This window comes from Somniosus microcephalus, chromosome 8 (assembly GCF_052327205.1).
Source record: "Somniosus microcephalus isolate GS21.2 chromosome 8, FLI_Smic_1.0, whole genome shotgun sequence".
Lineage (NCBI taxonomy): Eukaryota > Metazoa > Chordata > Chondrichthyes > Squaliformes > Somniosidae > Somniosus > Somniosus microcephalus.
In genome coordinates this window covers 197,867,394-197,879,742 of record NC_140994.1, presented here as the reverse complement: position 1 = coordinate 197,879,742, position 12,349 = coordinate 197,867,394, and the positions used below count along the sequence as shown (strand labels likewise).

At 44.8% G+C, this 12,349-nt stretch overlaps 1 long non-coding RNA gene across 1 annotated transcript in view; it reads left to right on the top strand.

Moving 5' to 3' along the window:
• The first annotated feature begins 469 nt into the window (after nucleotides 1–469).
• LOC147114023 (uncharacterized) overlaps nucleotides 470–12,349 on the top strand; it is a 93,531-nt gene continuing 81,651 nt past the window's right edge. The window contains exon 1 of the long non-coding RNA XR_015079337.1: nucleotides 470–1,423. This is a non-coding gene — a long non-coding RNA (uncharacterized LOC147114023). The remainder of the gene's footprint in view (nucleotides 1,424–12,349) is intronic.

The window sequence follows — 12,349 nt, the reverse complement described above, 5'->3', positions numbered from 1 at the left end:
TGCTGTGCACAAATTAGCTGCTATGTTTCTCCACATTACAACAATGACTACACTTCAAAAAAGTACTTAACTCACTTGTGCTTTCGGGTGTCCGGAGGTCAGTGAAAGCCACTATATAAATGCAAGTTCTTTTTATAATCTGGCCACTGAGCTCCCACTACAGTATTTCAGGTGATAAACGCTGACTGACTATAAAATGGCAGCTATTGTGTGTCACACCCGCTGTAACAGGGAAGTATGACATGGTTAACACTGAAAACACCAAGTGGAAATTTTTCCATGGACAAAACGAAATAGAGAACGCTGACTTATTTCAGTATCACTTAGGATAGTGCTTGTTCGTATCAAAAGATTTAGGTGGTTTAACATAACGGGACAGGATTCCTATTTGCACAAATTTTCTGGATTTTTAGCAATGGCGTAATTTATTTCATAAAAAATGATCAATAAACGTAATCAGGCCATTCGTTATGCAACTTAAAATGGCGCCGAAAAAAATATTCTTTTGTTTTCTTGATATTATTTCGTACCCTTCCTTAATTTCCTCGGGGTGAAAAATCGTACTTTCACTTCGTCCTCACCTCCCCAATGACTGTTATCCTACCAAACAGGATCTTGTAAGTTTTAGTTAGGTTTCAGCACCAGAACGGGCACCCTTGACAGTGAAGGCACTGATAAATACCAGCTGTTAAAGACTCGCCCAAAACAAGATCAAAACTGACTTTTCCGATTTGTAGTAACGAGCCTTCGGGGAAAATGTACTTTTCAAACACAAAATATATCCTGGAAAACGAAATTACGATTAAACAAAAATATATCGAGGCTGAAAGTATTTGTTGGGCCGCTCCAGAGCGAAACCCTTGCCCGGCGAGTACTGGTCGCCATTTTGTTAGTGTTTTCGGTCTCAAACCCCGTCTGACGGACATTTTCCCCAACATTAAAACAGGGTCCGCGAACAAAGCAGATATCGACAGCAACACCTCTCTGCATAACGAACCTTCGCTGCGATGCCAACAACCTGCCGCATTTGTTACAATACACGATGAGGAAATGGCACCGAGTAAACACAAGAAAGCTCAGCGACTTGCCCCCCCCTTCTAAAAACGACTTTCGTACTTTAAATACAAAGCATTCGGCTAAAATTGGACCACAAAGCACCTACTGAAAACCGAAAACAAAAATACTGCCAGCTGTCTTACCTCAATACGGCATCAACTAAAGACACAAAAAATAAAACTCCACTCCCACACAAAATGGCGGCGGAACTTTCAGCAGAGCAACAATAAGCGCTGTGCGTCAGCCTTTGGCGCATTTCCGGCCGGCGAAGGTGGGCGGGGCTCACATCAGGCCAGAGCAGCTGACAAATATCTTTACAGTTTGACTGCGTCTACATATATCACCATCATCATTTCGGAGGAGGAAGGTAATTCGCCCTTATTAACCCATCCATCCTGAACAACCCTACGCGTCCCCACAACTGTATCTGATTGTTTTTTCAGTGGTGCCCAGGTGTTTTTGTTTCCATGACCTTCCATTCCAAGTACTCTGTGTGAACAAGAAGCTCCTGATATAAGAACATAAGAATTAGGAGCAGGAGTAGGCCATACGGCCCCTCGAGCCTGCTCCGCCATTCCATAAGATCATGGCTGATCTGCAACCTCAACTCCACTTTACCCACCGATCCCCATATCCCTTGATTGTTCCCAGTCCAAAATTCTACCTATTTTGTCCTTTAATATACTCAATGACTGAGCATCCACAGTACTTTGGGGTAGAGAATTCCAAAGATTCACAACCCTCTGAGTGAAGAAATTCCTCCTCATCTCAGTCTTAACTGGCCAACCCCCTTATCGTGAGACTATACCCTCTAACCAGGGGAAACAACCTCTCAGCACCTACGTGTCAATCAGCCTTGTGGTTCGTCTCTACTGCCTCCAGTGCTTGAATGTTGTAATGTATGTACCTTTAAGGGGAGAACTACTTTTTACAGCTCCTGTATACTGTAGTACCAGCAGTGACCACACCTGTATATAAACCCTGAGTAGTGATCTGTACAGTTAGTTCTAGAGTAACCCTCATTCAGTAAACACCTGTTGAATCGTTCCCTGCAGTCTGTTGTCTGATTATTGAAGGACACAACATTAAGATACACGGACCTAATAAATGTGACCTTCGTTTTTTGAAGCCAGACCCGGACTGGGTATTATGTAACGAAAAAGGATTAATTAGCAACCTTGTTGTACGAGGCCCCTTGGGTCGGAGCGATCATAATATGATCGAATTCTTCATTAAGATGGAGAATGAAGTAGTTGACTCAGAAACTAGGGTCCTCAATTTAAATAAAGGAAACTACGATGGTCTGAGGAGTGAGTTGGGTAGGATTGATTGGGGAATGGCACTCAAAGGGTTGACGGTGGATAGGCAATGGCAAACATTCAAAGACCGAATGGATGAACTACAGAATTTGTTCATCCCAGTTTGGCATAAAAATAAAACAAAAAAGGTGACTCAACCATGGCTAACAAGGGAAATTAGGGATAGCATAAGATCCAAGGAGAGGACATACAAATTGGCCAGAAAAAGCAATAATCCTGAGGATTGGGAGCAGTTTAGGATTCAACAAAGGAGGACAAAGGGATTAATTAAGAAGGGGAAAATAGAATATGAGAGTAAGCTTTCAGGGAACATAAAAACTGACTGTAAAAGCTTCTATAGATATGTGAAGAAAAAATGATTGGTGAAGCCAAGCGTAGGTCCCTTGCAGTCAGAATCAGGGGAATTTATAATGGGGAACAAAGAAATGGCAGAACAACTAAATACATATTTTGGTTCTGTCTTCACAAAGGAGGACACAAATAACCTCCCAGAAATACCGCGGAACATAGGGTCTGATGAAAGGGTGGAACTGAAAGAAATCAGTATTCGTAGGGAAATGGTGTTAGGAAAATTGATGGGACTGAAGGCCGATAAATCCCCAGGGCCTGATAATCTACATCCCAGGGTACTTAAGGAAGTGGCCCTAGAAATAGTAGATGCATTGCTGGTCATCTTCCAGAACTCGATAGACTCTGGAACTGTACCCATGGATTGGAGGGTAGCTAATGTTACCCCACTATTCAAAAAAGGTGGCAGAGAAAAAGCGGGGAATTATAGACCGGTAAGCCTGACATCGGCAGTGGGGAAAATGCTAGAGTCCATTATAAAAGATGTAATAGCAGAGCACTTGGAAAGCAGTGACAGGATCGGACAAAGTCAACGTGGATTTACAAAAGGTAAATCATGCTTGACTAATCTACTGGAATTTTTTGAGGATGTAACTGGTAAAATAGATAAGGGAGAACCAGTGGATGTGTATTTGGACTTTCAGAAGGCTTTCGATAAGGTCCCGCATAAGAGGTTAGCGTGCAAAATTAAGGCACATGGGATTGGGGGCAAGGTATTGACTTGGATAGAGAACTGGTTGGCGGACAGAAAGCAAAGAGTTGGAATAAACGGGTCGTTTTCCGAGTGGCAGGCAGTGACTAGTGGGGTACCGCAAGGATCGGTCCTAGGACCCCAGCTGTTCACAATATATATTAATGATCTGGACGAGGGAATTGGATGTAATATCTCCAAATTTGCAGACGACACAAAGCTGGGTGGGAGGGTATGCTGTGAGGAGGATGTCGTGAAACTCCAGTACGATTTGGACATGTTGGGTGATTGGGCAGAAACATGGCAAATGCACTATAATGTGGATAAATGTGAAGTTATCCACTTTGGTGGCAAAAACAGGAAGGCAGATTATTATTTGAATGGCAATAGATTGGGAGAAGGGGAAGTGCAAAGAGACCTGGGTGTTCTTGTGCACCAGTCGCTGAAGGTAAGCATGCAGGTGCAGCAGGCGGTTAAGAAGGCAAATGGTATGTTGGCCTTCGTAGCAAGAGGGTTCGAGTACAAGAACAAGGATGTCTTGCTGCAGTTGTACAGGGCCTTGGTGAGACCGCACCTTGAGTATTGTGTGCAGTTTTGCTCACCTTACCTGAGGAAGGATGTTCTTGCCATGGAGGGAGTGCAGCGAAGATTCACCAGGCTGATACCTGGGATGGCAGGAATGACGTACGAGGAGAGATTGTGTCAATTGGGCTTATACTCACTGGAGTTTAGAAGATTGAGAGGGGATCTCATCGAAACCTATAAAATTCTGTCAGGTCTGGACAGACTAGATGCAGAAAGGATGTTTCTGATGGCCGGGGAGTCCAGAACCAGGGGTCATAGTCTAAGGATAAGGGGTAAGCCATTTAGGACTGAAATGAGGAGGAATTTCTTCACCCAGAGAGTGGTGAACCTGTGGAATTCTCTGCCACAGAGGGCGGTGGAGGCCAGTTCATTAAATATATTCAAGAAAGAGTTGGATATATTTCTTAAGGCTCAAGGGATATGGGGAGAAGGCAGGGACAGGGTACTGAATTTGGATGATCAGCCATGATCTTATTGAATGGCGGAGCAGGCTCGAAGGGCCGAATGGCCTACTCCTGCTCCTATCTTCTATGTTTCTATGTCTATGACACAGTAATCAAGGTGCAGTCTGAGCAGACCACTGTACAGTTTGATCTCTGACTTCCATTCCACTGTTTTGGCTATGTAGTTAAACATTCTACTGTATTAGGTTTGTTGACTGCTGTGCTGCATTGTTTATACATGTTGAACATTGAGCCTATTAAACCTCTTAGGTCTGCATCCTAAAAAGAAAGACTTGCATTTATATAGCGCCTTTCACTACCTCAGACATCCCAAAGCACTTTACAGCCAATTACATAGGATTACATAGGATATACGGCACAGAAACAGGCCATTCGGCCCAACCAGTCCATGCCGGTGTTTATGCTCCACTCGAGCCTCCTCCCGTCTTTCCTCATCTAAATCTATCAGCAGAACCCTCTATTCCCTTCTCCCTCATATGTTTGTCCAGCCTCCCCTTAAATGCATCTATACTATTCGCTTCAACCACTCCCTGTGATAGCGAGTTCCACATTCTCACCACTCTTTGGGTAAAGAAGTTTCTGCTGAATTCCCTATTGGCTTTCTTGGTGACTATCTTATATTGATGGCCTCTAGTTATGCTCTTCCCCACAAGTGGAAACATTCTCTCTCTATCCGCTCTATCAAATCCTTTCATAGTTGTGATGTGCAATGCACTATGGGAAATAGAGTGCATTAAGTGGAAGAGATTCTTCTGGAAGTAATGGCTGTTAACTGAACTCTGTCTCCTGCGTACTCTTAATAATTGTTATACAAGCAAGGTTGATAAACTCTTGAGATATAACAAAAGTGGCGACGAGGACATCTGAACTTACGTGGCTCTGCTGTGCAGAAGATAGTCGGGTTTTAACGACTTGAGGAAGGGGAGGAAAAGCAGTGAGTAAATCGGGAAGGACATTTATTCAACTGTGAAACGATCTGTGAATTGAAGCAATAAAAAACTGATAGTGATTTTAGTTGAGTTCAACATTGGAAGGATCCTTAGTGAATGATAATTAGGAGCCTGAGAGAAGGAAAATGGCTGGAATTATCGGTAACATTGGACCGTTTGATGAGAATGTCGAACAATGGAGCTCATACACAGAACGATTTGAATACTTCACACAAGCAAATGACATTGGAGGGAACAAAGTAGTACCTACATTGTTAAGTGTGATGGGACCAAAGACTTTCAATCTTGTGCGTACTTTAGTGCATCCAGATAAACCAGGGACTAAACAGTATAGCGAAATTGTGGAGATACTAAAAGGGCATTTTTCACCTAAACCCCTAGTCATAGCTGAGAGGTTTAGGTTCCACAGGCGTAACCAGGAAGAAGGAGAAACAGTGACCATGTTTGTAGCTGCACTAAAAAGACTATCAGAGCACTGTGAGTTTAATGACGTGCTAAATGATACTATATGAGACAGGCTAGTGTGTGGTATGAGAACTGAAACCATACAGAAGAGACTATTAACGGAGAGTAATCTGACTCTACAAAAGGCCATTGAAATCAGTATTTCCATGGAATTGGCAGCTAAGGAAGCTCAACAGTTGGGTGCAACAGAAAAAGTGCACAAAGTAAGAACAGAGAGCCAAGGGCCATGCTTCCGTTGTGGCAAAACGGGACATCTTGCGTCTGCATGCTGGTGTGTGGACATGGATTGCCACAGCTGTGGTAAAAAGGGACATATTCAGCGCGCATGCAGAAATAAAAAGGACACAGAGAAAACGTCAAAGACGGAAGGAAGAAAAAAAACATTCAGACAAAAGACAAAGAAGCATGTCCGCTCTGTAGAACAGGACAAAACAGAGGCAAGTGACACTTCCGAGGAGGAACTATCACTGAACGTGCTGACTGTAGCTGGGGATTTGCATGGCTACTGGGTCTCACCCTTGCTAGAGGGGCAGCCTGTGCGAATGCAGATCGATACCGAGGCAGCAGTATCTCTTATGTCAGAGACAGTCTACAAAAAGACATTAAAGCACCTTCCACTTCAGCCAGCTAACCTAGCGTTAAAGACATATACCGGTGAAAGAGTAACCGTGAGAGGTATCACTGAGGTCACAGTTCAGTTGAATGGACAACTAGGAAGTTACCACTCTACGTAGTTAAAGGAGACTACCCCTCCCTACTGGGACGTTCGTGGATGGAGAGAATAAAATTAGACTGGTCATCAGTCTACATGATGTCACACAATGATCCAGGCTTACCCGCCATCTTAAAGAAACATGCAGAAGTCTTTAATGGAGAACTGGGTAGCATGAAAGATATTACTGTGAAGCTTCGTATTAAGTAGGATAGCAAACCCAAGTTCATGAAGGCACGACCCGTACCTTATGCCATCAGACCAAAAGTCGAGGCTGGCTTAGAAGCCCTAGTTGAAAGCGGAGTACTAGAACCAGTCAGCGTGAGTGAATGGGCAACACCCATCGTACCAGTGCTCAAGAAAGGGGGTGGAGTTATGATATGTGGAGATTTTAAAGTAACTGTTAACCCTGTATTGTCAGTGGAGCAATATCCGCTTCCCCATATTGATGATTTGTTTGCGGGACTTGCTGGGGGCCAGAAGTTTAGCACAATCGACCTCTGTCAAGCCTACCTGCAAATGCATGTGGATGAACAGTCACGAGAAATGCTGACTATTGTGACGCACAAGGGCCTATTTAGGTATCGTCGACTTCCTTTCGGAATTACATCAGCTCCAACGCTTTTCCAACGTGCTATGGACCAGATCCTTAGTGGATTGCCTGGAGTCCAGTGCTACTTAGATGATACCTTAGTTACTGGGTGTGATGACCAAGACCATCTGCGTAACTTGGATGCAACGCTACAGAGACTGAGGGATTATGGACTCAGAGTTCGCAGGATAAATGCGATTTTTTTCAGGCATCAATTGAGTACCTCGGTCATGTGATCGATGCCACAGGCCTTCACAAGGCACCGTCCAAGACCAAGGCAATCGTGGATGCCCCAGCACCTGAAAATATCAGCCAGCTGCATTCTTTTCTAGGGCTATTGAACTACTATGGACGGTTCATACCGAACCTAGCCTCGATGCTGAGGCCGCTGCATTGGTTGCTATGTAAAGACAAGAAGTGGGAATGGACTAACAAGTGCCAGCAGGCGTTCATGACAGCAAAGGACACGCTCCTGAAGTCAGAGGCTTTGACGCATTTTAGCCCTTCATTACCAATACAGTTAGCTTGCGATGCATCGTCATATGGTGTGGGAGCGGTCGTTTCTCATATCATGCCAAACGGAGAAGAGAAGCCGATAGCATTCGCATCTAGGACTTTGAACAGAGCTGAAACTAACTACGTCCAAATAGAACGAGAAGCACTGAGCATCATTTTTGGCGTTCGCAAGTTTCACCAATATTTGTACGGGAGACAGTTCACCCTACTAACAGATCACCGCCCTCTCACGACCATCTTCGGGCCACATACAGGGATTCCGTCACTTGCTGCGAGCAGAATGCAAAGGCGGGCGCTGCTGTTGTCTGCACACACCTTTGACATTAGATATCGTAAGTCTGACCTGCACGGCAACGCCGACGGTCTTTCCAGGTTGCCGCTGCCTGTCACCAAGCCTATGACGCGTAGCATGGACATCTGCTATTTTAGGCAGGTGGAGAACGCGCCTGTTACTTCGACACAGGTCCGACGAAACACCAGAAACGACCCAGTGTTGTCTGCAGTGTTGGACATTATCGTCAGGGGCACGTTTGACAGCGATGACCCAAACCTGAAACCATATCTCTTAAGGAGAAACGAACTGTCGGTGCAGTCTGGATGTTTGCTGTGGGGGAGGAGAGTGGTTATTCCGCCATCGCTACGGAAACCAGTGTTACAGCAACTACACTCCGGACACTGCGGAATGGTTCGTATGAAAGAAATAGCAAGGAGCTACTTCTGGTGGCTGGGCATGGATGGACAGATTGAGGACAAAGCTAAAACCTGTTCCTCATGTCAGAGAGTTCTTAATGTGCCACAGCTTGCACCTCTTCACCCCTGGGACTTTCCGGAGGAAACATGGCACTGCATTCATGTAGACTTTGCAGGTCCATCGAGGAGAGAATGTTTTTGGTGGCTGTTGACGCGCACAGTAAGTGGCCAGAGGTTGTTATAATGAGGTCCACCACCGCTGAGAAGACCATTGAGAAGTTAGGTGAGGTGTTCAGCCGATTTGGACCTCCGATGCAACTTGTCTCAGACAACGGTCCACAGTGGGCGTCACAAGAAATGGCTACATTCCTGCAGGTGAATGGCGTACAACATATCAGGGCTGCACCATACCACCCTGCGACCAATGGTCTAGCTGAGAGGTTTGTTCAGACCATGAAACACTCTCTAAAGGCATCGCAAGGCCAGGGAACGCTTCATCAGCGCCTGAATAGTTTCCTGTTGAGTTACAGGAACACACCACATGCGACCACAAAAGCATCACCTGCCACTCTACTGCTCAAAAGTGAGCTACGAACCAACTTCGACCTGCTGAAACCGCCAAAGGTGAAAGACGTGGTACAGTATCAGCAGGACAAGCAGATCAAGCGACGTGAACAACGCTCCAAAGACAGAGTCTTCAGTCCAGGTGAACATGTGTTGGCACGGAACTACAGTGGTGGACCTAAGTGGGTTCCTGCTACTGTCATTGCACAGACTGGTCCAGTATCCTACACTGTACAGACACCCGAGGACATTGTCTGGAAGAGACACACCGATCAGCTTCTACGAAGTGCAGCAACACCCACTGAACCACCAACAGCAGTTTATCTGCCATTGGGTGACGCTGTGGGTCATCCGCCTTCTACACCAAGAGGCTCACCTTCTGAGGAAGCAGCCGCTTCAGCCCCTATCTCATCAGCAAGGGAGACCTTTATACAGGCACCCCAGCCGCCTACACCTGTGGTGATGTCACCTGTGAGAGACAATGAACTGGAGAGCCAGGTTGACCGCCGGTATCCTACCAGAGAGCGGCGGGCCCCTATACGTTTGAACTTATAGTTCAGAGGCTTACCCTTTATCTGGGGCAGAATAATCCCCATGGGTATAGCCATGGTGAGGAAGTCTACCCTCACTCCCAGGTTATTGTGTTTTAAAAATTTTGTGGTTCTATTGGGACATCTAATGTAAGAGGGGAGGAGATGTTGTGTATTTTGAATGTTGTATGTGAATTGTCCCACATAGCTTACCGTAGTTGTGATGTGCAATGCACTATGGGAAATAGAGTGCATTAAGTGGAAGAGATTCTTCTGGAAGTAATGGCTGTTAACTGAACTCTGTCTCCTGCGTACTCTTTTAATTGTTATACAAGCAAGGTTAATAAACTCTTGAGATAAAACAAAAGAGACCCAGCCTGTTCATCCTTTCCTGATATGTATACCCTCGCATTTCTGGTATCATTCTTGTAAATCTTCTTTGCACCCTCTCCTTTTTATAATATGGCGACCAGAACTGCACGCAGTACTCCAAGTGTGGTCTAACCAAGGTTCGATACAGGTTTAGCATAACTTCCCTACTTTTCAATTCTATCCCTCTAGAAATAAACCCTAGTGCTTGGTTTGCATTTTTAATGGCCTTGCCAACCTGTGGCACAACCTTTAGTGATTTGTGTATTTGTACTCCGAGATCCCTTTGTTCCTCTACCCCACTGAGACTTGCACCCTCCAAGTGATAAGTGACCTCCCTATTTTTCTTACAAAAATGTAATACCTCACATTTGTCTGTGTTGAACTTCATTTGCCAATTATTTGCCCATTCTGCAAGTTTATGAATGTTCTCCTGTAATTTGTTGCAGTCCTCCTCAGTATTGACTACCCCCCCCAATTTGGTATCATCCGCAAATTTAGAAATTGTTTTTGATTCCAAAGTCTAAATCGTTAATATAAATTGTGAACAGCACTAATACGATAGCAAAATACTGCAGATGCTGGAAATCCGAAATAACAACAGAAAACGCTGGAAAAATTCAGCAGGCCAGCGCAGCATCCATGGAGAGAGAAACAGAGTTAACGTTTCAGGTCGATCGTTAACTCTGTTTCTCTCTCCACGGATGCTGCCCTGGCCTGCTGAGTTTTTCCAGCGTTTTCTGTGGTCCCAGCACTGATCCTTGTGGAACACCACTACCCACCTTCTGCCACTGTGAATAGCTACCCTTTACTAAGTACATTTGAAGTGTAGTCACTGTTGTAATGTCAGAAACTATTTCAACATCATTGATAAAGTACATGTATCACCCAATTTTTTTCTTCATATATGTAATACTTTACACTTGTCTGCATTAAATTTAATCTGCTATTGTTGGGTCCACTCAGATTTTTTTTCGTTTATTCTGTAATTTCTGGGCTGCCTCCTTTGAGTCCAATGCCCCTGCTGAGTTTTGTATCGTCTGTAAATTTGACCAATTTGCACTGAGTTTCTGAATCTTTGATGTAAATTAGAAACAGCAGTGGTCACAATACTGAGCCCTGGGGCACCCCACTAAGTGCTCTTACAGTTCTGTGGGAGGTGATGAACAACATAAATGAACTTGGAATACACAAAATATAAATGTAATACTTAAAACAGAAAGGAATTTGTCTATGAATTAGTTTGCCTGTAAATTTACCCATAAAACTTAATTCATCCATGGAAATGTTTATATATTGATAGGAAATCAAGTAATGAGCAGACAGACAACAAAACGAAGCTCAGTATACAAGTAACAAGGTAGTATTCTATTGCACTGAGCTCAAGAGAAGTGTTAGCATGCCATTTCCTAATTCAAGCAGCTGGGGTTAATCCCAGTGTAAACTTGCCCCCCAAACCAATGCCCATCTCTCCTGCAACTCTCTCTTGAATTCCTCCAATCTGGTTTCTGCCCCTCCCACTGCACCAAAACAGTCCTAACCAAAGTCACAAATGACATTCTCTGTGACTATGACCATGGTACATTATCTCCTTATCCTTATTGATTTTCTTGCAGCCTTCGACATGGTTGACCACATCATCTCCTCCAATACCTCTTCTTCATTGTCCAGCTCGGAGGAACTGCCCTCTCTTGGTTCCACTCTTACCTATCCAAATGTAGCCAGAGCACCTCTAACTATCTTCTCTTCCCATCCCTGCACCATCACCTCAGCAGTTCCCAACAATTTATCCTTGGCCCCCTCCTCTTCCTCACCTAAATGCTGCCTGCCCCTTGATGACATCATCCACAGACATGCACCAAGAATGTTCTCAAAGCTGCTCCCGTTCCACTGCCATAACTTTGTTGGAAGTGCAGTGGAAACCCTATTTACGTGGTAGTGGAGCAGGGCAGTTCAGAGGAAATTCCCAGCCATGGTATCAGCTTCCACATGTATGCTAATGAAACCCGGCTCTATCTCTTCATCATCTCTCTCGACCCCTCCACTGCCTCTGTGCTGTCAGTGCCAGTCCATCATCCAGTCTTGGATGAGCTACAGTTTCCTTCAGCTAAACATTGGGAAGACCAAAGCCATTGTTTTCAGCCCCCACTACAAACTACATACCCTTGCCACTGACTCTATTCCCCTCCCTGGCCACTGTCTCAGGTTGAATTAGACTATTGACCCCGAGCTGAGCATTTGACCCCATATGATTTCCATTATAAAGACAGCCTTCTTTCACTTTTGTAACATTGCCTGCCTTGGCCTTTACCTCTGTCCCTCTACTACTGAAACCCAGATCCATGCTTTTGTCACCTCCAGACTGGCATATCCCAATGCTCTCCAGGCGGCTTCCATCCTCCAATGGCTATAAACCTCAGTTCATCCAAAACGCTGCTGTCCATATCCTATCCTGCAGCATGTCCTGCTCGCCCATCGCTCCTGTCCTTACTGAACTA